The sequence below is a fragment of the Lepisosteus platostomus genome, unplaced genomic scaffold (genome assembly GCF_059453375.1).
Source record: "Lepisosteus platostomus isolate fLepPlt1 unplaced genomic scaffold, fLepPlt1.hap1 Scaffold_32_H1, whole genome shotgun sequence".
In the NCBI taxonomy this organism is placed as follows: domain Eukaryota; kingdom Metazoa; phylum Chordata; class Actinopteri; order Semionotiformes; family Lepisosteidae; genus Lepisosteus; species Lepisosteus platostomus.
Genome location: NW_028291660.1, coordinates 65,614 through 90,147, shown reverse-complemented (window position 1 = coordinate 90,147; position 24,534 = coordinate 65,614). Strand labels below are relative to the sequence as shown.

The 24,534-nt window shown below is 46.6% G+C and overlaps 11 non-coding genes across 11 annotated transcripts; 5 read left to right on the top strand and 6 right to left on the bottom strand.

The window, feature by feature from the left end:
* The first annotated feature begins 1,483 nt into the window (after positions 1-1,483).
* Positions 1,484-1,565, top strand: trnas-gcu (transfer RNA serine (anticodon GCU)). The gene has a single exon. It is a non-coding gene; the product is annotated as a tRNA-Ser (tRNA).
* A 3,883-nt stretch (positions 1,566-5,448) lies between these two features.
* On the bottom strand, positions 5,449-5,521 carry trnav-aac (transfer RNA valine (anticodon AAC)). The gene has a single exon. It is a non-coding gene; the product is annotated as a tRNA-Val (tRNA).
* A 1,436-nt stretch (positions 5,522-6,957) lies between these two features.
* Positions 6,958-7,030, top strand: trnak-cuu (transfer RNA lysine (anticodon CUU)). The gene has a single exon. It is a non-coding gene; the product is annotated as a tRNA-Lys (tRNA).
* Positions 7,031-12,692: 5,662 nt separating this feature from the next.
* LOC148634278 (U4 spliceosomal RNA) lies at positions 12,693-12,834 on the top strand. The gene has a single exon (XR_015933625.1). It is a non-coding gene; the product is annotated as a U4 spliceosomal RNA (small nuclear RNA).
* Positions 12,835-14,782: 1,948 nt separating this feature from the next.
* On the bottom strand, positions 14,783-14,856 carry trnan-guu (transfer RNA asparagine (anticodon GUU)). The gene has a single exon. It is a non-coding gene; the product is annotated as a tRNA-Asn (tRNA).
* A 1,160-nt stretch (positions 14,857-16,016) lies between these two features.
* trnar-ucg (transfer RNA arginine (anticodon UCG)) lies at positions 16,017-16,089 on the top strand. Its single transcript has one exon. It is a non-coding gene; the product is annotated as a tRNA-Arg (tRNA).
* A 2,062-nt stretch (positions 16,090-18,151) lies between these two features.
* trnas-uga (transfer RNA serine (anticodon UGA)) lies at positions 18,152-18,233 on the bottom strand. Its single transcript has one exon. It is a non-coding gene; the product is annotated as a tRNA-Ser (tRNA).
* Positions 18,234-19,760: 1,527 nt separating this feature from the next.
* On the bottom strand, positions 19,761-19,834 carry trnan-guu (transfer RNA asparagine (anticodon GUU)). Its single transcript has one exon. It is a non-coding gene; the product is annotated as a tRNA-Asn (tRNA).
* Positions 19,835-20,723: 889 nt separating this feature from the next.
* Positions 20,724-20,795, bottom strand: trnag-ucc (transfer RNA glycine (anticodon UCC)). The gene has a single exon. It is a non-coding gene; the product is annotated as a tRNA-Gly (tRNA).
* A 653-nt stretch (positions 20,796-21,448) lies between these two features.
* Positions 21,449-21,590, top strand: LOC148634272 (U4 spliceosomal RNA). The gene has a single exon (XR_015933582.1). It is a non-coding gene; the product is annotated as a U4 spliceosomal RNA (small nuclear RNA).
* An 833-nt stretch (positions 21,591-22,423) lies between these two features.
* Positions 22,424-22,495, bottom strand: trnag-ucc (transfer RNA glycine (anticodon UCC)). Its single transcript has one exon. It is a non-coding gene; the product is annotated as a tRNA-Gly (tRNA).
* Between the last annotated feature and the right edge of the window lie 2,039 nt (positions 22,496-24,534).

The following is a 24,534-nucleotide window of genomic DNA, read 5'->3' as shown; positions in this document are numbered from 1 at the left end:
CAAACCAAGAGTTTGTCTTTTGCACTGATATTCTGATTCATTTCGATTTCAAAGAAAAAAAAACATTATCTTCCAAAGCATCATAAAATTGTCCCTTCTTCCAGACTCTACTTCTCTCTTGTAGTAGTACAGCAGACCTTTCCAGGTGAGCAGATCACAGAGTCCGAAATGAGCTTCCTCCATCAAGCAAAGTACCTGAACATGACTCTGTCTTCATAAAAGCGCCCCTGTAATAAAGACATTAAATCCGAAACCAAGAGGGCAGTTGCCTACTGAAGTTCAAGAAGTCATCAATTTTAACCTAGCAACACATTAAAGGCTGCATCTATACAAGTACGATTCTAGAAATGCTCACCAGATTACATTTTAAGAAGGAACTGCGCTTCAGGTTCCGCCGAGATCTTAACTCGGATGGCAGGATTCAGAGTCCGGAGTGCGGACTGATGGCGCACGGAGGGTCCACATACTGTGGATCCCTCAGTGATCTTCCGCGTGTTCAAACAGCCAGCGTGTGACTCCCCTGTCCCCGTGACCTCATTGCTCTGCTCTCGCCTCTGTGCAGCCGAGCCGGACTCATGGTAAAGTGGAAAAAAATATGCCCTCAACGTGAGATTTACTCTGGAGCGAGGATAGACGTTACCTTTTTATCGTTGAACAGGATGTATGTGATGTGGCGACTAGGTTCAATTTTGTATCCTCTTTAAAAGATTAAGGACTGGGGTGAGCGTGATTTACCACCCTTTCAGCTAAGAACCCGACGTGCGGACCGTTTAAGCTGCATAGACTCGGTCGTTTAACTCTTCTCCATTAGCAGGGTTAAGGTTAAAGAAAAAAACATTGCTGACTTCTTTTTTTTTTTGCTAGCCGCAAGCGCTGATTAGGAAGGTTTGTATTTCATGTTTTGCAAGTTGCATCCATTTTAAGAAAAACAAGTCGTTCAAGACAGGAAATGAATGCTTGCATTTAATTAAGTCTAGCCGAAGGCAGTTGTCCATAATGACCAGTTCTGTTCGAGAAGACAGAACAAAAAAGGCACCGCTGGGATTCTGAACTAGGGTTTCCTGTTTACTAGACAGGCGCCTTAAGCAACTAAGCCACGGCGTCCCAGGAAAGCTGTCCTTTTGCAGCCACTTGGACACACCACTCAGACACATCTGCATTCGGTGTGTGCTCCGCCTGCTCGCTGAGCAAGTTGCCACCTTTACATACAATAGCAACATCAACACCAAGAGAAAGGGTGACAAATGGCTTTTATCTGGAACTTTTCATGTCCAAGGAGCTCAATGTGCTTTCTGTGTACAACAGGGCCACTGAACTCCACACTGGCCACTGAACCACAGCAGTGGCTTGCTGGCTTGACATCTCCCAAGGAAAATGTTGAAATCGCATGTGGAACATGAAAATGACCCTCGAGTATGAGGGAAAAAAAAGAAAAAGATCATTTGGAGTGCGCCAACCCATGTCCGGACAGCCCAGTGTCGTTGACGAGGTGGCCGAGTGGTTAAGGCGATGGACTGCTAATCCATTGTGCTCTGCACGCATGGGTTCGAATCCCATCCTCGTCGTTCTCCATGTCTGACACGTGTGCCCGTTCAGCGTTGGCACTCCTGTCGTTTGCTCAGGTTCTAGAGCCGTACATTTTCTAGCGGTGGCTGAACATGGTATAGTAGGCTAACGTCAGTCTCGAGCAGTAACAGTAACGGTATTTACGTGCCGCTGCTGCCAAGTGGCTCTGGGTTGAGACTGCGGTTTCACTTACTCGCAACGCAAACGGAGAAAGCGGTTTTTGACAGTCTCTTGAGAGACTGCACTAGGTGTTTAGGGATAGACTTTGTCAGTTCCCCCTGGGATGGTGGCCTCTCAAATAGTTTGTGATTCCTCTAGACGTTTCTACAGTAGAAGCCTGCTTCGTGGCTTAAATCCAAGCTAAGGAAACGAGTTAGAGGTCTGATGCAGAACTGCGAATTCAATGAAGGGGAACAATACAGTACATTGCACTGTATGTGTGAGGAAAGCTGCCCCCTTCAGTCCCTTGTTGACCGAAGAGAGGACTGTAAAGGATACCGCCAAGAAACTTAAGGTTGCTGGTTGGAATCCAGCTCCAAAGAAGCCCCTTTGGGTGTTATGTCATCAAAAAGTAAGAACAGCGAATCTCCCTTTGATCAAAAGCGCAACAGAGCTGTTTTCCGTGGAGCAGGTTTCAGAGCCGTAGACCTGTTTTATTTGTAGGGCAGGGCGCATTCCCAAACGCGAATCTCCTGTTTTAGAAATGCTTTGGGCGGCGTGAAGTGAAAATAAGAAGTGGGCTCCAGATGCACATGGAAGCAATCAAGTGTTTCATCCGAGCTGTTTCAAAGACTGCCCAAGAGCTTTCCTTTCACAGAGGCGCAACGATTAATGATGGGGGTGCACCCTTCAATGCGCCTTACGACTCTAGGGAGTGATTGAGACGATTCGTAGCGTGTGCTCATTTCTTTCTATTCCCCGTGTTGCAGTGGTAGGATGACGTAAATTACTGCTTTGACACGTATCGGCATTATAATCAAGTGCAGGAGCTGAGCCACGGCGCCCCAGGAGTGTTGTCCTTTTGCAGCCACTTGGACACACCTTTAGAAAAACATTTTGTTAACAGGCATTCTGCCTCAGCCTAAACACCTATAGCTTGCAAAGTGCATGCTATTAGACAGGCACCTCTGCAAGACCTTAAGAGTCTCTTAAACTAGTGATAGTAAGGTGTTCCCAATGGGCGATGTTCGGCTTTCAAATCATCTCTCCGTGGAAGCGCCGAGATGCAGCTGTTTAAGGCTTAGAAGCAGCTGACTGTTTCACTACCTAGCTGATCACTGTCAGTCAGGGAGCTTAGAGGTGAAAAGCCTGTCTGAGAGACAATTCGCCGTCGATCAGTTCAATATGTTCCGTACCAGCTCGGCGCACCCGAGATCATCTTGGTAGCCGTGTAGCTCATATGAGTGAGAGCGTGTGTGTGTACCACCGTGATTGGATGCCGGCCCTTCTCAGGTAACAGTAAACCTTCTGCTAAAAAAAAGTGAGGTAAAACCTCACTCTGCACAGTAAAACCTCAAAAAAAGTGAGGTTTTATTTAATCTCTGACCAAGGGAAATTGTTTCATTTTTTCAAAGAAATGTTTGTTAAAAAATAAAGTCATAGTTCCATGGGATTCAATCATAGACCATGTGACATAGAAGTCAGGAACCTAACCCACAGCGCCACCAGCACAGTCACATGCTGAGTGCTGAAAAAGCACTACAGAAACATTATCGACAGACAATGTACAGTGTGTACTATTCTTGTGTTGCGGTACATGAATATAATTATATCGTTATTAATTTCTAATTTATAACTTTATTAACTTTATAAATTAACTTTATAAATTTATTAATTAATTTCACGACGCACAGACAGGGCGCGGGGAGCCGCCGCCTGCAAACACAGCTCCAGGCAGGACTCCACTCCGCAGGAGCCGCAGAGCAGAGGAGATGGGGGCAGCTTAGCTCCTGTGCAGAGACCTGAGCTGCTGTTGCTGCAGACACTGTCTTTTCTGCACGGGGTAGGAGTGAATGTTGAGTTGCCCTTAGAAATGAAGCAGAGCACTTCAACGGCACGGGTGTGTGTGTGTGCGCCCTGGTGATTCTGGGAGACAGATCGAACCTGGGCTAAAAGAGAGGGGGCTTAGCCCCTCTTCCATTTGCTAGTTCAAAGTTGTACAACCCATTTGTATCTGCTAGGCGGCGCAGTCGTCGTGCACAAAGAACGCTTTGAAAAGCGTCAAAGGCAAGTCATTCTGAGTTGGTCATTTGTGTTTTCCGTTCAGACGCGAAATGCTGAAATGATCTCTCGGCTCCTCGGTTGTCATTTCTGCTCCGTAAAGGAATCACAGCACACATCGTTTTCCAGCACGGTGGGTCGGGACACGATGCCGGGGGTCGGAGAGAGCGATGTCTTCCTCGTTAGTATAGGACCTGTCACCTGTCCCCACCTGTCACGCGGGAGACCGGGGTACATCAGGACGCGCATTGAAGTGAAAGCAGGATGCGCTGCGACATGCACTGTGCAGATCCCGCCACACTAAGAGGTGAGTGGGTCTGTTCGATCACAGCACTAGGCGAATCCCCAATCCCCTTTTGTGCGTGGCGACAAAAGAAGTCTGAAGTCTGTTTCCACCCGGGGACCTTTCGCGTGTGAGGCAAACGTGATAACCACTACACTACGGAAACGGTGGTAAGATGTGCCCAGCGGCCCAGCGCTGAGCTTCGCCAATGCGATTCAGCTGCTTCCAGTGCCTTTATTGGTGTGCGCTGATGGACCGTGCTCTCTCTCCAGAGTCCAGCACGCCTGTCATGGACGGTGCAGGAAAGGCGGCGCCACATTCTACAGCCCTCTCCACGCAATCGACGAAATCGGGCTACTGAAGTGGAGAAAATCGCCTCTCCAGAAAGTGCAAATATCATCTTGGAGAGTATAAATCCTATTGCCAAAGGTCAGCCCTGTCTACCAGAGTAACTCTCCCACCTCCTGCAGCGATGGTCAGCTCTGGCCGCCTGGGTGAAAACCAGGAATCCTAACCGCTAGACCATATAGGAGCGCACAACCCTGCTGTTCCGGGCATCATGCAAGCAAACTACAGAAATATTAGAAAACACGCAAGAGAGTTGTCACTCAGAGTGTCGAAGGGTCGATGTATACTGGGGCTCAGTTGAAATGCAACGTCAGGACTTTTCCGAATTATGTCACATGAAGAAAGCACAGCCTTTTCCGCCCTGCCACGTGTGTATCGGTAACTCGCCGTGATCGTATAGTGGTCAGTACTTTGCGTTGTGGCCGCAACAACCCCAGTTCGAATCGGGGTCACGGCAGAATAGGGGCGTCTGCTTTTACTACTTGCACGAATGAAGGCAAAAAAAAGCCAATCGATGTGAACGAACGGCGCTTTACAGAGGAGTACTGCCTGACTGGATCGTTGATGAACGACAGAGGCCACTCCGACCTCTTCTCGGGTTTCTTCAATGACTTACTAAGGATCTTCTTCACATTCGCCCATGCAGGGGAAGCCAGTTACACCAAAGCAAACGCAGGAAAGTGCAATTCAAGCAGAGACCAGGAGGGACTTGTTTACACCGAGAGTGGTCGGAGAATGGAACAATGCGCCCAGCCCTGTTGCTGGAGCCGATTCTTGATGAGATCTTGGGCTCACTAAGAAGCCCCCGCTGGATGCTAATCTTTCTGTTGTTCTTGCAGGTCCTGCGCTGCTTTTGAGCCGACAGAGCTCGTCCTGGTCTGTCGGCACAGCCCAATTGCAAATGATCGGCTCCGCGTACAGAAGGAACGTGCGTTTGGTACAAGAGTGCATGAAGGCACCGGAAATACATTGAGAACAAATGACCGGTCGCTCAATACCTCTGTGAAGTACAGGAGCGTGCAAATCGAGGCTGTTTCCGCCCGGTCTCGAACCGGGGACCTTTCGCGTGTTAGGCGAACGTGATAACCACTACACTACGGAAACCTGTAGTGTTTGCTGCTGGTGTATCGCTTGCGTTTCGGGCTGAGAAAGGGACGCGTCATTTTAGGCAGGGGGCGCTGGAGAGAGGAACAAAGGGAGCGATGAAACAAAATGCCGAAACCCGGGATTGAGCCAAGGATCTTTAGAACATACTCTCACGAATCGTTAGAATATGTGCGTTTGATCATCAATTGCGTAACAACCACATTCGTTCGACTTGAGCCATCAAGCTCATAGTTTTCAAATCTTGAAAGCTGTCATTGAGCACATCATAGTCTGCAGTACGCCACGTAACTTGCGTACTTCAACAGAAAGAAGAGCAGACAGCTCCATAAATATGCGAGGCGCAGAGAGTGCAAGGCGAGCCGCACACGTTTCGGTGGCTGAGAGAGGGCAGTTTTTGCTTCTGCATTTCCCAAGTAAGGACGCATGACAACAAGCGATTGCGGTGCTCATTTACGACATAGTGGTGATGAGTTTTCAGTACGTGTTCTTTTGAACGAGCAATGAGGTTGCTGCCTTGGACAGCTGACTGCACGCTCTCATTGTGCCACGTGATGAGTATTCACCAGGCTCGTTCAGTCATTAGTCACATTCCATCGTTTGCCATAAGCAGATGCTGCAAGGTGATGTGGATATCAGTTCCCAGTCTTGTGGACGAGGACAAAAAGAACACACAAGGGCTCATCCACGAGTTGAACCCAGGACCTCCCACACCCTAAGCGAGAATCATACCCCTAAACCAATGAGCCACGGCAGCACTTTCCATTTTATTCTGTCAGCCAGCTTGAGGACGGGGGAGAGGCGTCATTCGCTCGTCCAGTCAGACCTTCATCAATAAGTCAAGAAAGCCGCAATTACACGACTGCCTTGCAGACGAAGGGCAGTGAACTGCACCCGGTAAGAGGGGAACAAGCGGCACTAGGCGACACCGAGGCATGAGCCCCAGCGAGGGGGGTTAGCTTGCATGGTACGGCGCTCGCTTTGCATGCGAGAGGTAGCGGGATCGTTTCCCACGTCCTCCAGGTGTGTGCTTAGAGCTTGATGTGCCGAAAGGTGTCCTTTAGCCTGTGGTCACACCTTGCATGGAGAGCGTCATGCAGCTGTCAATCATTTCACAGCCACGCCCCCTCTTCATCTTCTCTCTGCCTTAAGCGTCTCCGCCACTCTCTCTTGACATTTCATGTCAGCATGTCAGAAGTCCGAGTGACGTTTTTAATGGCTGAGTGAGGGCACGATGCTGAAGCAGAGAGGCCACTTCAGCCAGAGAGACTTGTGCTAGGTGAGATCTGAAAAACAGACTCGCAACAGAAACAGACCAAAAAAGTATCGGTGAGATCAAAAGGCAAATGCAACATCCAGCAGAGGGCGTCTGAAGATTAGGGAACGGGCGACTGAAATCCATATGAGGCAAACTTTCCGGCTGTGCACTGCAGCTGGCCTCGTTGGCGTAGTTGGTAGCGCATCAGTCTCTTTATCTGAAGGTCCTGAGTTTGATCCTCACACGGGGCATGGCTGCTTGCTCTTTTCAAACACTTGCGGCAACTGTTCGCTCATAACCACGTCTGGAATGCGTGACCTTTACACGGGGGAGAAGCAACGCCGCATCCCTTTTCTAAAGAACATTCATATTCAGAAATAAGTCAAGAAATTTGCCATTACTTTTGCTGTCAGCCTGCCCATGTTGCCAAAGAAAGATTCACTCGGCGTCAACATGACAGAACAGCGATCACTTGAAAACACTGTTCCACACTCCGTAAGCAAGAACTTCAGTGTTTGCAGTCACCCGATATGCCGATAGTCAAAGGAGCACAAAACACGAAGCGTCAAAAGACAAGATGAGTTGATGGAAAGAGCGTTGAATTGATGAGCACAAAAGTTCAGCTCGTACAATAGGCAACGAAGGTCCCGGCGTCATCATCGCACTTGAAAGGACTGCCTTGCAGACTAAGGGCAGTGGGAGGTTGCTGTTTTGAGATGGAGGCATTGGGATGGTGGGCCGAGATCTATTCTTCTTAAGGAATTCTTCATCGTGAAAGATCGGTCCACAGATCATCCAAAGAACTTACAAATTTTTGGGACTCAGGGAATCACGTCTTGAAAATACGTCTTGGACGCGTAACGGCATTCTATCCAACTATCCAACTGCAGGACTTGAGGGTTTTTTGTGCTTTGTTCTGTTTTCGTTGACATCGCATTCGTAAGAGCGTCAAAAAAAGGCAATTCCAGCATCTAACACGAATAAAAGGGCTATTGAAACTGCAGGGCTGCGCAGCTTCTAAAATCCTTGCACACAATTCTCCGTTATTGTTACTTCCTTCTTTCTGTCTAACAAAGTTCCCTTTTCCTGACCGGACGGGGAGACTATCATTCCAACTTGAAGCCAGCCTTAAGTTCTCCGAGGCGCATTTGTCTGCTAGCATGCATTTTGTGAAATTTTTTTTTGTTGTTGTTAAACCAAAAGCGACTTTGAAAAAGGTTTCCACCGCCGCCCGGCACTCTATGTTAGACTGTATCAAGAAAGCAGCGCGCGCTGCAGCCGTGGCCGAGTGGTTAGGGCGATGGATTAGAAAGCCGTCGGGGTCTCCCTGCGAAGCTTCGAGTCCTGCCGCCTACGGTGTCGTCGTGTGTCTGCGCAACAAAGGAAAAGCACCCGTTTCGCTTTTCCCGCGACTTTTAAAACACGAATGATCTGGATTTCTACATGAATGGCTCTTAAAATGTGATCTGATCTTCATCTGACGCATAATAATAAATAAAGACAGTCTTGTTTAACAAACAACACACAACATTTTACATTGTCAATTCAGTTCAAATCAATGTATTTCTATATAGCGCCTTTCACAACAAGGTTGTCCCAAGGCACTTAACAATGCAAGTTGTTAAGAGCCTTGTGTCTAATATGCCGCCTAGGTTACGTGCTGTCTCTTTGAGGCAAATGTTTAAATCCTCTGAGTTAAGTGCTGAAGTTATAGTAGTCCTATCAGTATTGTTGCCTCCGATCAACAGATCCTCAGTTTTCTCAGAGTTGAGTTACAAAAAGTTTTCACACATCCAAGTCTTTCCTTCATTAATGCATTTAACTAAAGTGATAATAGAAGAGTTGTCATTTGGTGGAAACAAAATGTTTATTTGAGTGTCATCAGCATATGAATGAAAGTTCATATTATTTTTTCTTATTATCCTACCTAGCAGCAGCATGTAGAGAGAGAGAGCAATATTGGTCCCGGCACTGATCCGTCTGGTACCCCAAATTGAACTGGTGACGTTGATGAAGCAGTACAATTATTAGATATTTGAACATAATGAAAACGATGAGTAAAATGTGAAGTAAACCACTGAAGGACGGTTCCAGATAAGCCAACCTCAAACTCAAGCCTGTGTAACAAAACAGAGAGGTCAACCGTGTCAAAGGCAGCTCTAAGATCTAGAAGCACAAGCACTGTTGCATTCCCCGCATCAGTAGCTAAGAGAATATCATTTACGACTCTCGTTAATGCAGTTTCAGAAACCAGACTGAAATTTCTCAATTATATTATTTGAATCCAGATACGATTGACGTTGGGCAACAACTATTCTCTCAAGACTTTTAGATTGAAATGGGACCTTTGAGACAGGCCTGTAGTTGTTAAGAACTTGTGGATCCAAATTTGACTTCTTAAGGAGCGGTCTAACAACTGCTACCTTAAATTGATCAGGTACAACGCCTGACGCAAGCGATGCATTCATCATACTAATTATAGGTCCTGCCAGTCCTTCGAGGGAATCTTTGACTAGCTGAGTGGGGATGGGATCTAGCGAACAGGTGGTTGACTTTGTCTTACGTCTGTGTTCATGAGTCCACCATAAGAAGAAATCTGAACAGGAGTGGTGATCATCCGAGGTCACCACGGAGGAAACCACTGCTCTCCCCAACAAAAAAACCACCACTGCCCCTCTCAAGTTTGCTAAAGACCACATGGATGTTCCACAGCAACTCCTGGAACAATGTTCTGTGGACAGACGTGACAAAAGTTGAACTTGTTGGTAAATGTGCACAGCGTTATGTTTGGAGATAACAAAACACTGCATACCAACTCCAAAACCTCATCCCACCTGGGAAGCATGGCGGAGGCTGTACGGCTTGCAATCATCGAGGGACCGATGAATTCCAAGATGTATCAGGAAATTCTACAGCAGAATGTCAGGGTGTCTGCCTGTGATCTAAAACTCGAAAGACGCTGGGTCATGCAGCATGACAAAAATAAAGGAGTACATCAACAACAGAGTGGCTGAAACAGAAGAAATTCCGTATTTTGGGATGGCCAAGTAAGAGTCCTGACCCCAATCCCATTGAAGTGCTGTGGCATGATCTGAAGCAGGCCGTTCAGCGCAAGACATCCCAAAAATATACATGAACTGAAACAGTTTTGCATAGAGGAATAGGCCAAAATACCTCCTAACCGCTGCTCAGGTCTGACCAGCCGCTACAGAAAGTGGGGGTTGAGGTTTTTGTCAATAAAGGAGGTTCCACTAGCTCCTTAATATAAGGGTTCACGTACTTTTTCCATCAATGACCTTGATTGTTTAAAACATTTGTTAAAACAGCAATGTCAAATGTTGGGCGTGTGTTGTTTGTTAAATCAGACTCTCTTTATTGATTATTATGACTTAGATAAAGATAAGATCACATGTTAGGAGCCATTCATGCAGAAATCCACATCATTCCGAAGGGCTGTTTACAAAAGTTTTTCTTCCAACTGTATGTGAGAGAAAAGCAGAGCCGCTCACTGAGTAAGGTGGGGTTGTAGCTTCGCAAATTGCAAGGACATTTGTACTCTCAAAAGGGGACAGGAGCACCCCAGATGGGACTCGAACCCACAATCCCTGGCTTAGAGTGCCAGTGCCTTAGCCATTAGGCCACTGCGCCACACTGGGTGAGGTTGATCACGCTGATGAAGAGCCAGTTTTTTTTTCCTTTGCTTTTTCAAAGGGATCCCCAAAAATAAGGGAAGTTAGGCAGCAGAAGGTTTACTGTGACCTGAGAAGGACCGGCATCCAATCACGGTGGTACACACACACACGCTCTCAATCATCTGAGCTACATGGCTACCAAGATGATCTCAGGTGCGCCGAGCTGGTACGGAACATATTGAACTGATCGACGGCGAATTGTCTCTCAGACAGGCTTTTCACCTCTGAGCTCCCTGACTGACAGTGATCAGCTAGGTAGTGAAACAGTCAGGTGCTTCTAAGCCTTAAACAGCTGCATCTCGGCGCTTCCAAGGAGAGATGATTTGAAAGCCGAACATCGCCCATTGGGAACACCTTACTATCACTAGTTTAAGAGACTCTTAAGGTCTTGCAGAGGTGCCTGTCTAATAGCATGCGCTTTTCAAGCTATAGGTGTTTAGGCTGAGGCAGAATGCCTGTTAACAAAATGTTTTTCTTAAGGGGCCTCGCACTCTTTTCCAAGCAATGGTCACCATCCCCACCGAGTGTCACAATGTAGTCATGTCCTAGGACGTCACCTGTTAGTCTCCATTTGTCTGCCACCAACACTTTAGGTTACGGGGTCACAACCGCACCCCGGAGCGCAGAGGAGCCGTTGGCGTTCTGGTGGCGCAGATTGGGCTGAAGGTGGGGCGCTTGAATCTCGCTGTTGGAGGCCGTCTGAAACTGACCCAAGCCTTTCCCTTGAATTAAATGTAAATAAGATATGAACCCCAGATGCACATGGAATCAATCACGTGTTTCCTTTGAGCCGTTTCAAAGACTGCTCCAGAGTTTACCTTGCACAGATGCGCAAAGATTAATGATGGGGGTGCATGCTTCCAGGCGCCTTACAACTGTAGGGACTGATTAGAGACAATTCGTAGCGTGTGTTCGTTTCCATATACGCCCCGTGTTGCAATGGTAGGATGAAGTCAAATACGGCTTGGACGTGTAACGGCATTCTATCCAACTGCAGGACTTGAGGGTTTTTTTGTGCTTTGTTCTGTTTTCGTTGACATCGCATTCGTAAGAGCGTCAAAAAAAGGTAATTCCAGCATATAACAGCCAGCCTTAAGTCCTCTGAGGCGCATTTGTCTGCTAGCATGCTTTTGTGAAAGTTCAAATTTGGACAAACACAATCTGTGGCGTTTAGCGTGACATAGTCTTGCAGGCATCGTGCTGTCTCACTGCAATACTATACCACTGGAGGAAACAGTCCATCTGGCCATGAAACTCATTTGAACGTCTAGCTACAGCAACTAACAATATCATGATTTATTCAGGATGTGTGGAATCAGAACATCCCGGAGACAGCTTCCGAAATCGTGAGCATTCTCTGGTGGTGTCCTGCTGGGATCCTGTGGGCGTGTGTTGGTGGTATAGTGGTGAGCATGCAAAAGCCACTGCATTGGCCAGGAATCGAACCCGAGCCTCTTACTTGGCAAGCAAGAATTCTTCCACTGAACCACCAATGCTCAATACCTGTACCTTCAAAAAAGACGCTTTTTTGGTGCTCTGTTCAAAAAGCGTCGACATCTGTTTCCAGCTGCAAAATGCCATCCGCAGACACTGAAGAATTTATTTATTTAGACACCGCTCAGAATCCCCTGTAAGATTCTCCCTCAGTTCCTTTGAGCAGTGTTTTACCTCTTTCAAAAGGCTTCACTTTCCTAGTCACATTCCAAGGCTCATCGAACCCGGGCTGTTTCCTCCAGCGGTATAGTATTGCAGTGAGACAGCACGATGCCTGCAAGACTATGTCACGCTAAACGCCACAGATTGTGTTTGTCCGTTCGTGTCAGTCGTCCTGCAACCACGGGAAGTGGGACACAAACATGCTGCAATGCTTTCAGGACGTTAGGATTTGTTTATGCAACATCCGAGAAGAGTACTTGTGGCTTGAATGTGAACTGTACGTGCCCGCCCCCTTTCCTCTGTAGTGCATGAGTTCCTCCCGGCATGCCCTTCGTCATTGTTCTGTCATCTTGTATTTAAAGGGTTGTATTTCTGCTGCTGAAAATAAGCAACGGTTTTCTCACAACGCCCTTTGTTTCCGACGGAGCCCTTGTCTGTCATGAAATTCTTCAAAACCTCAAGCTAGAAGAAGAAGACGACAAATATGAAGCGTTACAGCAACGACATGCCATGAGACGATTGATAACGATTTCCGTAGGATCCCCGCGGTTGCCTGGCAACCGTCAGCTTTGCGCAGTGGCAGTATCGTAGCCTGTGAGGTTTAGCCGAGGCGCGATTATTACTAGTTGAAAAATTTTCCCAATATCCCCCTTCCGCCGGTTTGCAATACAATCGGCGAAAGCAATTTTTGACAGTCTCGTCAGAGACTGAGCAAGGTGTTTAAAGACAGATTTTGTCATGGTGACATCATGATAGAAAGAAACAAGCTTGTTACGTTTCCACAGAAACGCTTTTTATCTCTTTCAGCGTTATGCAGAGAACAGCGTCTGTCGAGATCACTTTTGAGTCAGCGCGAAACGCCGTGTGCTGTCAGTTTGATTTCATATTGCTTGTAGCGGCGCCCGGCTTTTGTCTGTCAAACGTTAGGTTGCGCTTCTTCATGCTGCATCGTCGGCATGAGTGGAGCTTTATAAACGTCTGTACTTACTGCGCCCCATAAGAAATCGTTTGTCCCCGTTCAAAAGAGATTGTGCGATGTCCTGCAGCAAACCTTTGACAGTTTGAAAAGAGGAATTTATTCTGCTTCCTGTGCGTGCAGTAGTTACAAAGTTGAACGCCTTTACACGATCTGCTGCAGTTTTCAGTGGGCGGGCTTTGTCAAATGGCTTGGAAAAACGCACTGTGTTTCGGCTCGGGAAACATCATGAGCAGTGTCCTGCATGTTTTCTGTGTATAGCTGTCTTTTAACGCATACAGAATTCATTCGAAATCATTGATTACTCCAATTAACAAGGGTCCCTTAAAGGATGAGTCAAAGTAACGTCTAATCGGATTAGTTTCCTTAGAGCTGGTTCAGAGTTTGCTCAAGAGTTTACCTTTCACAGATGCGCAAAGAAGAATGTTGGGGGTGCACGCTTCAAAGCTCCTTACAGCTGTAGGGAGTGATTCGAGACGATTCGTGGCGTGTGCTCGTTCCCATATACCGTACGCCCCGGGGTGCAGTGCTAGGATGACATACAATACCGCTTGGGCACGTAACGGCGTTATATGCAAGTGCGGGACGTGAGGGTTTTCGTTTGTTCGTTTTGTTTTGCTCTGCTTTGCTTTGTTTCGTGGTCAAGAGGCGTAAGGTAAGTCGTAATCCAGGGAGAACACTGGTGGCAAACAGTCCGAGGTGAGAGGCGAGGTCCAAAGTCGAAAAGGCAGAAGGGGAGTCCAATATCCAGAATAAACGAGGTAATGGAAAAACGCCAGGTAGAGCTCTCAAGGAGCAGACTCAATACCGAGCAGCGGGAAGCAGGTAAAGATGGTAAAAATAGCACTGCGTACCGCACGGTGGAGTGTGTGCAGGTGGGTAAACTCGTGCGGCAGCGTTTGTTAATAATCACCCACTGCTGGTGCTGATTAGATCGCTTATGAGTTGGTCTTAACTGCCTGGCGGTCATGACAAGCTCCTCTTTAAGCTGTGGTTTAGTTTTGCATTCATGTGTTTCTAGAGCAGTTATTTATGGGGGTGGGTGGGTCTTTCACAGAGGCTCAGGACAAATCCCCCACATGAAATTTTACTGTGTGCGTTCAGACAGTCACAGGTCAAGAGCCAGGCAGGAGGACAATGGACAGAAGAGCCAACGAACTAAAAATAAAAGAACGAATATGAAAAAGCCACCATCTTTTTCTTTTTGACATTTTCCGACTTTCATGCAAGCCAGGACAAAGTTGCTCGTAGCTACTTGTGGATTCAAATACTCTATCGAGTGCTTTGATGAGTTTTTGCAATTTGATTGTCGTCCTGTCAGCCTGTTTCTGTTTTTTTTTTCAATCTAGTGATGGAAAGTAAGAGGGAAATGATGGAGCAATCAATAACCGCTCCGGAAAAATGGCAGAAAGAAATGGCCCGTCACTAAGGACATTTGTGAAGCAGAGGAGTGACATCACCACAAAGGCGACTTATTCTGCTGATCGTTTTGGTGAATAATGATTGAGGTGCGTTAAGAGAAAGGTAGCTGCGTCAGCATGCTTAGGCTGCAAAGGATCAAGCAAAGGTTTACTCCATGCTGAAAAGAGAAGAAAAGAAGCACAACGTTTCGACTGTGGAGCCTTCTGCGCCATCTTCTTTAGCGGTGATGATGTTTACATTGGAAAAACGGAGACATGCGTCCCTGGGTGGGCTTGAACCACCAACCTTTCGGTTAACAGCCGAACGCGCTAACCGATTGCGCCACAGAGACTGACGGCCGTTTGTGCTCCCTACATTTGCAGGTTTATGGTCAAAGAAAACAATCACTTGCGCTTCTTGCAGCCGGCAATCTTTTTCCACTGACAACCAAGAAATGGATTTCATCTTTCACAAGCTGTATGGATTTCTTCAAAAACAAGTTATTCCAGAAAGGAAATGAATTCTTGCATTAAACTGAACCAAGCTGTACATGTTTGTCTGAAATGATACATTCGGCACAACAAGACACGGAGAGAGGCACCGCTGGTATTCAGACCCAGGATCGCCTGCTTACTAGGCGGGCACTTTAAGCCACTAGGGAACAGCGCCAGCGGAGCACCGCGCTTTTACAGACACTTGGACACATCTGTGTTCGGTGTGCACTTAACGTGCTCTCTGAGCCCGTTGCCTCCGTCCCATTTAATAGCAGAACTGACGCCAAGAGAAATGATGAGAAATGGCATTTATCGGGCACTTTTCATGTCCAAGCTGTGCATTCTTTGGCGACACCATTTTTTCTTTTGTTTAATTTCTATACTTATTCATAGAATAAAAACGATATGTCATGTACTGTAAGGGAAATGTCTGTTTTTTTTTAATGGGGAAAGCTAGCACCACTAAATGTTGTGTTTAGAAGAAGTGATTTAACATGACACGTGACCTAATTTACCGGAGCAAAAGCTCACCCAGCAAGCCCTGCTTTACTTCTACAGGAGAGAAGTATTGTAGAGTCTGCAAGATGTTCAGCTGGGTAGCTACGTCAGCATGCCTCGGCTGCAAAGGAACAAGCAATAGGTTTATTGCATGCTGAAAAGAGAAGAACGGAAACACAGCGTTTCGACTGTGAGGTCTTCTCACACCTGAAGAAGCCTCACACCTGTAAAAGGCTCCATGGTTTTCTTTCTTCTCTTTTCAACATGGAATACACCTATTGTCTGCAAGATGTGACAATTTCATGGTGTTTTGGAAGAAAACCTTTTTTCTTTGAATTCAAAATCAATCGGAATTTCAGCACGACACATCAACACTTTTTCTGTTTTAAGGAGATGATATTTTAAACCTGATAAAAATAGTAGGAAACGCAAGTTTCTTGCTGTGAAAATTTAGATGGGGAAGTGTACTACTAGTAGCAGTGTAGAGCTCTCTGTGGTGGAGTGCAAGCGCATGTTCTATGGGCCAGTGGCGTAATGGATAACGCGTCTGACTTCGGATCAGAAGATTGTGGGTTCGAGTCCTGCCTGGCTCGTGAGGCTTTTAAACCTCTCAGGTTCCTCGGTAACAGGTTGCCGTCATGTATATGAACTATAGAAAAGCATTTGCCACAACCCGTAAATTAGCACGCAAGTGCGGGCTAGTGAACACAGAACTGTATGGAGATCATCTCCAGCTCCGAGCTCAATTGCAATGAAAAAACATGCAGAACAGAACTGGAGAGCAGCTGAATTTGTGCTCGGTAGGGTGGGGAGGACTCAGCATTGCTATTGTTCTAATTGGCATGAACTGCAGGGGATCTGAATCAGAACATGTCAGTTAGTTCGATCATTGCGTTGTAGTGGAAATCTAATGAGTTAATTGATTCTTAAAAATGTAGAGAGCTTTGCAAAAAAATATATTGGTGCTTTTAGATAATATTTCAAGGATATAACTGCTATGCTACAGTATGTGCAGAATTTTAGAAAACAGTTCGTCAACAAAGTACACTGTTTGGGTTAGTTTAGAAGACAATGTACCAAAACAATATATGCTGTCTGGGTCATTAGAATTAGCTGAAAGTAACAGATAAACTTTGAATAACAAATCTAGTGTTTTTCTCTCGCTCTATGAGGTAATTTGTTTTCTTTTAGAGAAAGGGGAAGTTTTAGAAGGGACCAAGTGCTGAACTTTTTTTTACAGCGCAACGTCTTATAAAACCCTGTACTGCTTGTAACTAACTGAGTCTCTGATGCACTTTGCGAAGTGGCAGCAGGGCTCCCAATATTGCAATATTGAAATAAAGACCTTACTCAGGTGAGAACTCTCTCTTGTGGCTTCCTTGATAGTTAAATTTCCACGACAGCGTCAATATGTAGGCCATGTTAATACAGAATTATTACTTTGTCTGTCTCGTCTTTGTATATAGCTGAATGTCCCTGACAATTTCATGTTAGTTTTTAAGAACAACATTGGTGCTAATATATACACATATAGCATATAAGGAACACGTAAAAGTTTAGTCCATGCTGAAAAGATAAGAAAACTGCCACAATGTTTCATCTTGGAATAAATCTTTACTTGTTGTTTTGCAGCCTACCCATTCTGACCTAACTCCTCCCTTGAAATTCCCTAACAGATAAGGGTACGTAACGGCTCATGCGATGCTCAGTTGCAATTTGTCCCAAAACAAACAAGAACAGCAGCTGAGGGTTTGAGTTTGAACATGCACTGTATTAAAGCAGCTTTTATTTCCATTGATAAATGCTAGATATTCCTACAGAGATTCTCCAGGTGAGTAAGCGATTCCTGTTTCTGTTTCTATTTCTGTTTCATATATACAGTATATATATGTTACATGTGTCTCTGCAATAGTATAAATGTGTTATACGCTATCAGGGGCTGCTTTTTTGTGCACCTCATCTACATCAAGGGTTTTTTTTTTCATTTATGTTTGTGGACCTTCACCATTTGAGGAAGTGAGTTAGATAATAAAGTTACAGGTATGGTGAGCAATGACTGACAAAGGCACGTACTGCGTATTCCTTACAGAAGTGTAAGCAATTTGTTCTAAAAAACACCGGCTAAAGTCCAAAATAATTTGCAATCTTATTACTTAAACAGAATTAACATCAATAAACTGTAAGGTGCTGGTACATGCGAGTAGATTTGATCTTCTATTAAACAAAAATGCAATTACAGCTCTAAAAAGGTCAACCTAGATTTCTGTAAAAGATCTGTTCAGGTCATCGCTGTTCCTCTGACCTTGTGAGTCTTTGGAATTTTAAAAGTGTATTTTGCTTGCCTTTCATGTGGTCTGTGTACAAGTCACTGTGGCGTATGCGGTCCTACACAGCCTTGCTATAGACGTGACGAGCCTCCGCTATGTTGCAATGGAGAACAGGTTCAGTACGGAGCTGCCGAGAAAATTCAGCTGGAAAGCTCGTTGCAGAAAAGCATCGGTATCTGTGTCCAGCGGCAAAGCGTCCTTCGTGGGTGCTGAAGAATCGATTTCACAGGCTGCGGGTCCAGGCGATTTAGAGTGTTAAAGGTCCCAGCGAAAACGAAATGGCGCTGGTCCTTTTACACGCACGCACGCAACCAAATGCAAAGGACGCCGTAGTCAGCAGGATTTGAACCTGCGCGGGGAGACCGCAACGGATTTCAAGTCCGTCACCTTAACCACTCGGCCACGACTACAGCGAGCGCCGCGGTCGCTGCCTTTTTGCTACAATCGAACAGGGAGTGCGAGGCGGCGGCGGCAGCGGAGGCAACTTTTTTCAAGTTCGCTCTCCGTTTAAGAAACCTTTTACGCCATACGTGCAAGCACACACACACACACCTCAGAGGACTTAAGGGTGGCTTCAAGTTGGAATGATAAAGTCTCCCCGTTCGGACATGAAAACAGAACGTTCTTAGACAGAAAGCAATCAACAACGGAGACATGTGGACGACGATTTTAGTCACTGCACTTTGAATAGCATTTTTGCTCCAGTTACAGGAGATGCACCAATGGCCCTTGACCTACGTTCTTACCAATGCCTTGAACATTCAAACAAAACAGCCCTCAAGTCCTGCGGTTTAATATAACGCTGTTACGTGTCGAGGCAGTATTTGACTCTGTCCTACCGTTGAGACACGGGGCGTATATGGAAACGAACACATGCTACGGATCGTCTCTAATCGGTCCCTACAGTTGGAAGGCTCCTTGAAGCGTGCACCCCCATCATTCATCTTTGCGCATCTGTGAAAGGTAGACTCTTGAGCAATGTTTGAGCCAGCTCTAAGGCAACTAGTGCTATTGGACAGAGACCTCTGGAAGAGTCTCTTAACACCACATCCAGCAGCAAGCTTAATTGTTCGCTGGAGGTCTCCCACCCAGGTACTGACCAGGCAAAGAATCACCACTACATTGAATGAGGAAGTTAATCCTGAAATCCAATTACATATCTCAAGGTAAGACAAATCCATAAGAACATGTCTTAGTATTACTTCGTTTACATTAGTATGGCACTGAGTTGGAGCTCCTCTTTAAGCTGTGGTTTAGTTTTGCATTCATGTGTTTCTAGAGCAGTTATTTATGGGGGTGGGTGGGTCTTTCACAGAGGCTCAGGACAAATCCCCTGCCTGAAAGTCTAATGTGTGCGTTCAGACAGTCACAGGTCAAGAGCCAGGCAGGAGGACAATGGACAGAAGAGCCAACGAACTAAAAATGAAAGAACAAATATGAAAAAGCCACCATCTTTTTCTTTTTGACATTTTCCGACTTTCATGCAAGCCAGGACAAAGTTGCTCGTAGCTACTTGTGGATTCAAATACTCTATTGAGTGCTTTGATGAGTTTTTGCAATTTGATTGTCGTCCTGTCAGCCTGTTTCTGTTTTTTTTTTCAATCTAGGGATGGAAAGTATGAGGGAAATGATGGAGCAATCAATAACCGCTCCGGAAAAATGGCAGAAAGAAATGGTCCGTCACTAAGGACATTTGTGAAGCAGAGGAGTGACATCACCACAAAGGCGACACATTCTGCTGATGGTTTTGGTGAATAATGATTGAGGCGCGTTAAGAGAAAGGCAGCTGTGTCAGCATGCGTAGGCTGCAAAGGATCAAGCAAAGGTTTACTCCATGCTGAAAAAAGAAGAAAAGAAGCACAACGTTTCGACTGTGGAGCCTTCTGCGCCATCATCTTTAGCGGTGATGATGTTTACATTGGAAAAACTGAGACACGCGTCCCTGGGTGGGCTTGAACCACCAACCTTTCGGTTAACAGCCGAACGCGCTAACCGATTGCGCCACAGAGACTGACAGCTGCTTGTGCTCCCTACATTTGCAGGTTTCTGGTCAAAGAAAACAATCACTTGCGCTTCTTGCAGCCGGCAATCTTTTTCCACTGACAACCAAGAAATGGATTTCATCTTTCACAAGCTGTATGGATTTCTTCAAAAACAAGTTATTCCAGAAAGGAAATGAATTCTTGCATTAAACTGAACCAAGCTGTACATGTTTGTCTGAAATGAGACATTCGGCACAACAAGACACGGAGAGAGGCACCGCTGGTATTCAGACCCAGGATCGCCTGCTTACTAGGCGGGCACTTTAAGCCACTAGGGAACAGCGCCAGCGGAGCACCGCGCTTTTACAGACACTTGGACACATCTGCGTTCGGTGTGCACTTAACCTGCTCTCTGAGCCCGTTGCCTCCGTCCCATTTGATAGCAGAACTGATGCCAAGAGAAATGATGAGAAATGGCATTTATCGTGCACTTTTCATGTCCAACTGCTGCAGTTTCCAGTGGGCAATCTTTGTCAGATGGCTTGGAAAAACGCACTGTGTTTCGGCTCGGGAAACATCATGAGCAGTGTCCTGCATGTTTTCTGTGTATAGCTGTCTTTTAACGCATACAGAATTCATTCGAAATCATTGATTTCTCCAATTAACAAGGGTCCCTTTTTGAACCTGCCAGAAGCATTCTTTCAATGTAACAGATTTACTCCGGGGAAAGGCAGCATGACATTGAGAGTAGCTCAAGCTTTCAGCACCCGTATCGGACTGCGTGTATGCAGACACCGCTCAGAATCTCCTGTAAGATTCTCCTTCAATTCCGTTTTGCACTTCTTTAGCTCTTTCAAAAGGCTTCGCTTTGCTAGTCACAATCCAAGGCTCATGACAACATTTGGAACCAATCGCAACTGCGTTGGCCAGGAATCGAACCCAGGTCAACTGCTTGGAAGGCAGCTATGCTCACCACTATACCACCAACACACACCTGCAAAAGCCCTGCAGGACACCACCAGAGAATGCTCACGATTTCGGAAGCTGTCTCCGGGACGTGCTGATTCCACACATCCTGAATAAATCATGATATTGTTAGTTGCTGTAGCTAGACGTTTAAATGAGTTTCACGGCCAGATGGACTGTTTCCTCCAGCGGTATAGTATTGCAGTGAGACAGCACGATGCCTGCAAGACTATGTCACGCTAAACGCCACAGATTGTGTTTGTCCGTTCGTGTCAGTCGTCCTGCAGCCACGGGAAGTGGGACACAAACATGCTGCAATGCTTTCAAGACGTTAGGATTTGTTTGTGTAACATCCGAGAAGAGTACTTGTGGCTTGAATGTGAACTGTACGTGCCCGCCCCCTTTCCTCTGTAGTGCATGAGTTCCTCCCGGCACGCCCTTCGTCATTGTTCTGTCATCTTGTATTTAAAGGGTTGAATTTCTGCTGCTGAAAATAAGCAACGGTTTTCTCACAACGCCCTTTGTTCCCAACGGAGCCCTTGTCTGTCATGAAATTCTTCAAAACCTCAAGCTAGAAGAAGAAGAAGACGACAAATATGAAGCGTTACCGCAACGACATGCCATGAGACGATCGATAACGATTTCCATAGGATCCCCGCGGTTGCCTGGCAACCGTCAGCTTTGCGCAGTGGCAGTATCGTAGCCTGTGAGGTTTAGCCGAGGCGCGATTATTGCTAGTTGAAAACTTTTCCCAATACCCCGCTTCCGCCGGTTTGCAATACAATCGGCGAAAGCAATTTTTGATAGTCTCGTCAGAGACTGAGCAAGGTGTTTAAAGACAGATTTGGTCATGGTGACATCATGGTAGAAAGAAACGAGCTTGTTACGTCTCAACAGAAACGCTCTTTAGCTCTTTCAGCGTTATGCAGAGAACAGCGTCTGTCGAGATCACTTTTGAGTTAGCGCGAAACGCCGTGTGCTGTCAGTTTGATTTCATATTGCTCGTAGCGGCGCCCGGCTTTTGTCTGTCAAAAGTTAGGTTGCGCTTCTTCATGCTGCATCGTCGGCATGAGTGGAGCTTTTTAAACGTCTGTACTTACTGCGCCCCATAAGAAATGGTTTGTCCCCGTTCAAAAGAGATTGTGCGATGTCCTGCAGCGTTCGCAAAGCAAACCTTTGACAGTTTGAAAAGAGGAATTTATTCTGCTTCCTGTGCGTGCAGTAGTTACAAAGTTGAACGTCTTTACACGATCTGCTGCAGTTTTCAGTGGGCGGGCTTTGTCAGATGGCTTGGAAAAACGCACTGAGAGATCATGAGCAGTGTCCTGCATGTTTTCTGTGTATAGCTGTCTTTTAACGCATACAGAATTCATTCGAAATCATTGATTTCTCCAATTAACAAGGGTCCCTTTTTGAACCTGCCAGAAGCATTCTTTCAATGTAACAGATTTACTCCGGGGAAAGGCAGCATGACATTGAGAGTAGCTCAAGCTTTCAGCACCCGTATCGGACTGCGTGTATGCAGACACCGCTCAGAATCCCCTTTAAGATTCTCCTTCAATTCCGTTTTGCAGTGCTTTGGCTCTTTCAAAAGGCTTCGCTTTGCTATTCACAATCCAAGGCTCATGACATCATTTAAAACCAATCGCCACTGCGTTGGCCGGGAATCGAACCCAGGTCAACTGCTTGGAAGGCAGCTATGCTCACCACTATACCACCAACACACACACACAAAAAGCCCTGCAGGACACCACCAGAGAATGCTCACGATTTCGGAAGCTGTCTCCGGGACGTGCTGATTCCACAAATCCTGAATAAATCATGATATTGTTAGTTGCTGTAGCTAGACGTTCAAATGAGTTTCATGGCCAGATGGACTGTTTCCTCCAGCGGTATAGTATTGCAGTGAGACAGCACGATGCCTGCAAGACTATGTCACGCTAAACGCTACAGATTGTGTTTGTGTTGGACAGTTGGACCCTACAGCTGGACCCTCATAGACAACCTGAATAGCTTATTCAGAAGCAGTGCTGGACCGGGAACGAACCAGCTTCTTCCCAGGCACAAGAGTGACTTGTGAGGACTCGCGGTCCCACTCTGTGCATAGAGACTTTCTACCAGCCAGCCGGACTGCTGGTAGATCCCCTCGGAGCAACGACTGCCCTGCGTGGATGTCTAGACAAGGACCGGAGGTCTGTAATAGCTTTGAGGAGCTGTGTCAGGCAATGATCGGAGAAGTTTTGGCTTTTATCGATCCCATAGCTGCCGTGGCCGCTGTGCACCATATTAAGCACGAAAAAGCTGAAGCCCCTCGCGACTATTATCAGAGGCTTAGGCGCACTTATTTTGCAGGGCGGAATGAAGAGGGTTGCGAAGAGAACGTGAATTTCAAAGGTTTATTCATTGCTAATCTGCATCCCTCAGTCAGGAAAATGATTGTGATGCACACTGATGCAAAAGCGATGAAAATGGCTGACATTAGAAGGTTGGCTCAAAAAGCCTGGGGAGCTGAAGTCTCTGCTTCCTCAGAGCGAAAACCTGCTAAAACGGCCGTGTTCGCCACTAAAGCCAGCAGGGTTGACGACTCGCCTCAGCTCGAGGCAGCTGAGGTTCCTGAGCTCGCTAAGCCCCGGCGCAAAATAGGCAGGCAGGACCGCACTAAGCGTCAGAGCCGCCGTGAGCGCTACGGGGAAGGCAAGGGCTCAGGCAGAGTCTATCATAAGACTGGACGAAGGGAGTCGACTGCAGCCCGCCTGGCCAGGCTTGAACAAGCCCTGCCTGAGAGATCAGGACAGGGTAAACCTTCCGCACCGAATGCCGGAAGTGTGAATGAGCTTAGGGGGACCACGCCCCTTCTCACTGGAGGAGGCGGGGATCCGTCCCAAGCCCCTCCCTCAGTCTATCTGATTGGGTGGGAGGGTTCCTGCCTGGAAGAAGGCTGTGACTCTGAGTTGGGCGCTGACCCCGCCCCTGAAGTCAAAGAAAAGGCAGGCTTCCAACAATTCTTAGGGAATCTCAGCCAGAAAGGCAAAGCAAGGCGTATTTATATCAAGGTTTCTCTTGAAAACGTCTTAGATAGAGAAGCACTGATTGACACTGGGGCTGAAATTAGTTTGATGTCAGCCGATCTACTCAGCGAGCTCAAACGAGTAGCGAAAGGAAAAGGCATCAGACTTAAGGTAGAACCGTGTAAGATAGATATTTCCAGCTATACCCAGGATCATGCCAGGAGTGTGGGTGGCACTTAGGTTCGGGCCAATGAACGTGGTGCATCCTGTTTACATCTCTAGGTTTAAAACAGAGCCACTACTCATTGGCCAAGACCTGCTTGACAGGCTGGAGCCTCTGGTGGACTGCCAGCGTGGAAAATTGTGGGCTCAGGTCAAAAACCCTAAGCCTGTTGCACAGCAAAAAGGGGGATTCAGTGGTTATGCTGTGATCACACAGTGCCCACTGAACACTATAGCTGAGTTGGAGGTTCCTCCTGGTTCCTCTGGACGAGAATAAATGTCTCTTCTTGCTTTCCAAAACTACAGGGAAGTCCTGCCCAGGCCAGCACTCCCACGGTCTCCCAACTACAGGAGCAGTGCTCCAAGCAGCTGCTTGACCCGCCAGGTAAAGCACACCCCCTTTTCATCCCTGAAGAAGAGTGGATCTCCCTGTCCGGTAATGAATGGGAGTCCTTTCTGTGCACCCTGGTACCTCAGGGGGTCCAGGAATACCACCCCATGGTGGTGGGAGGGGGTCCAGGTGGCAGAAGTGC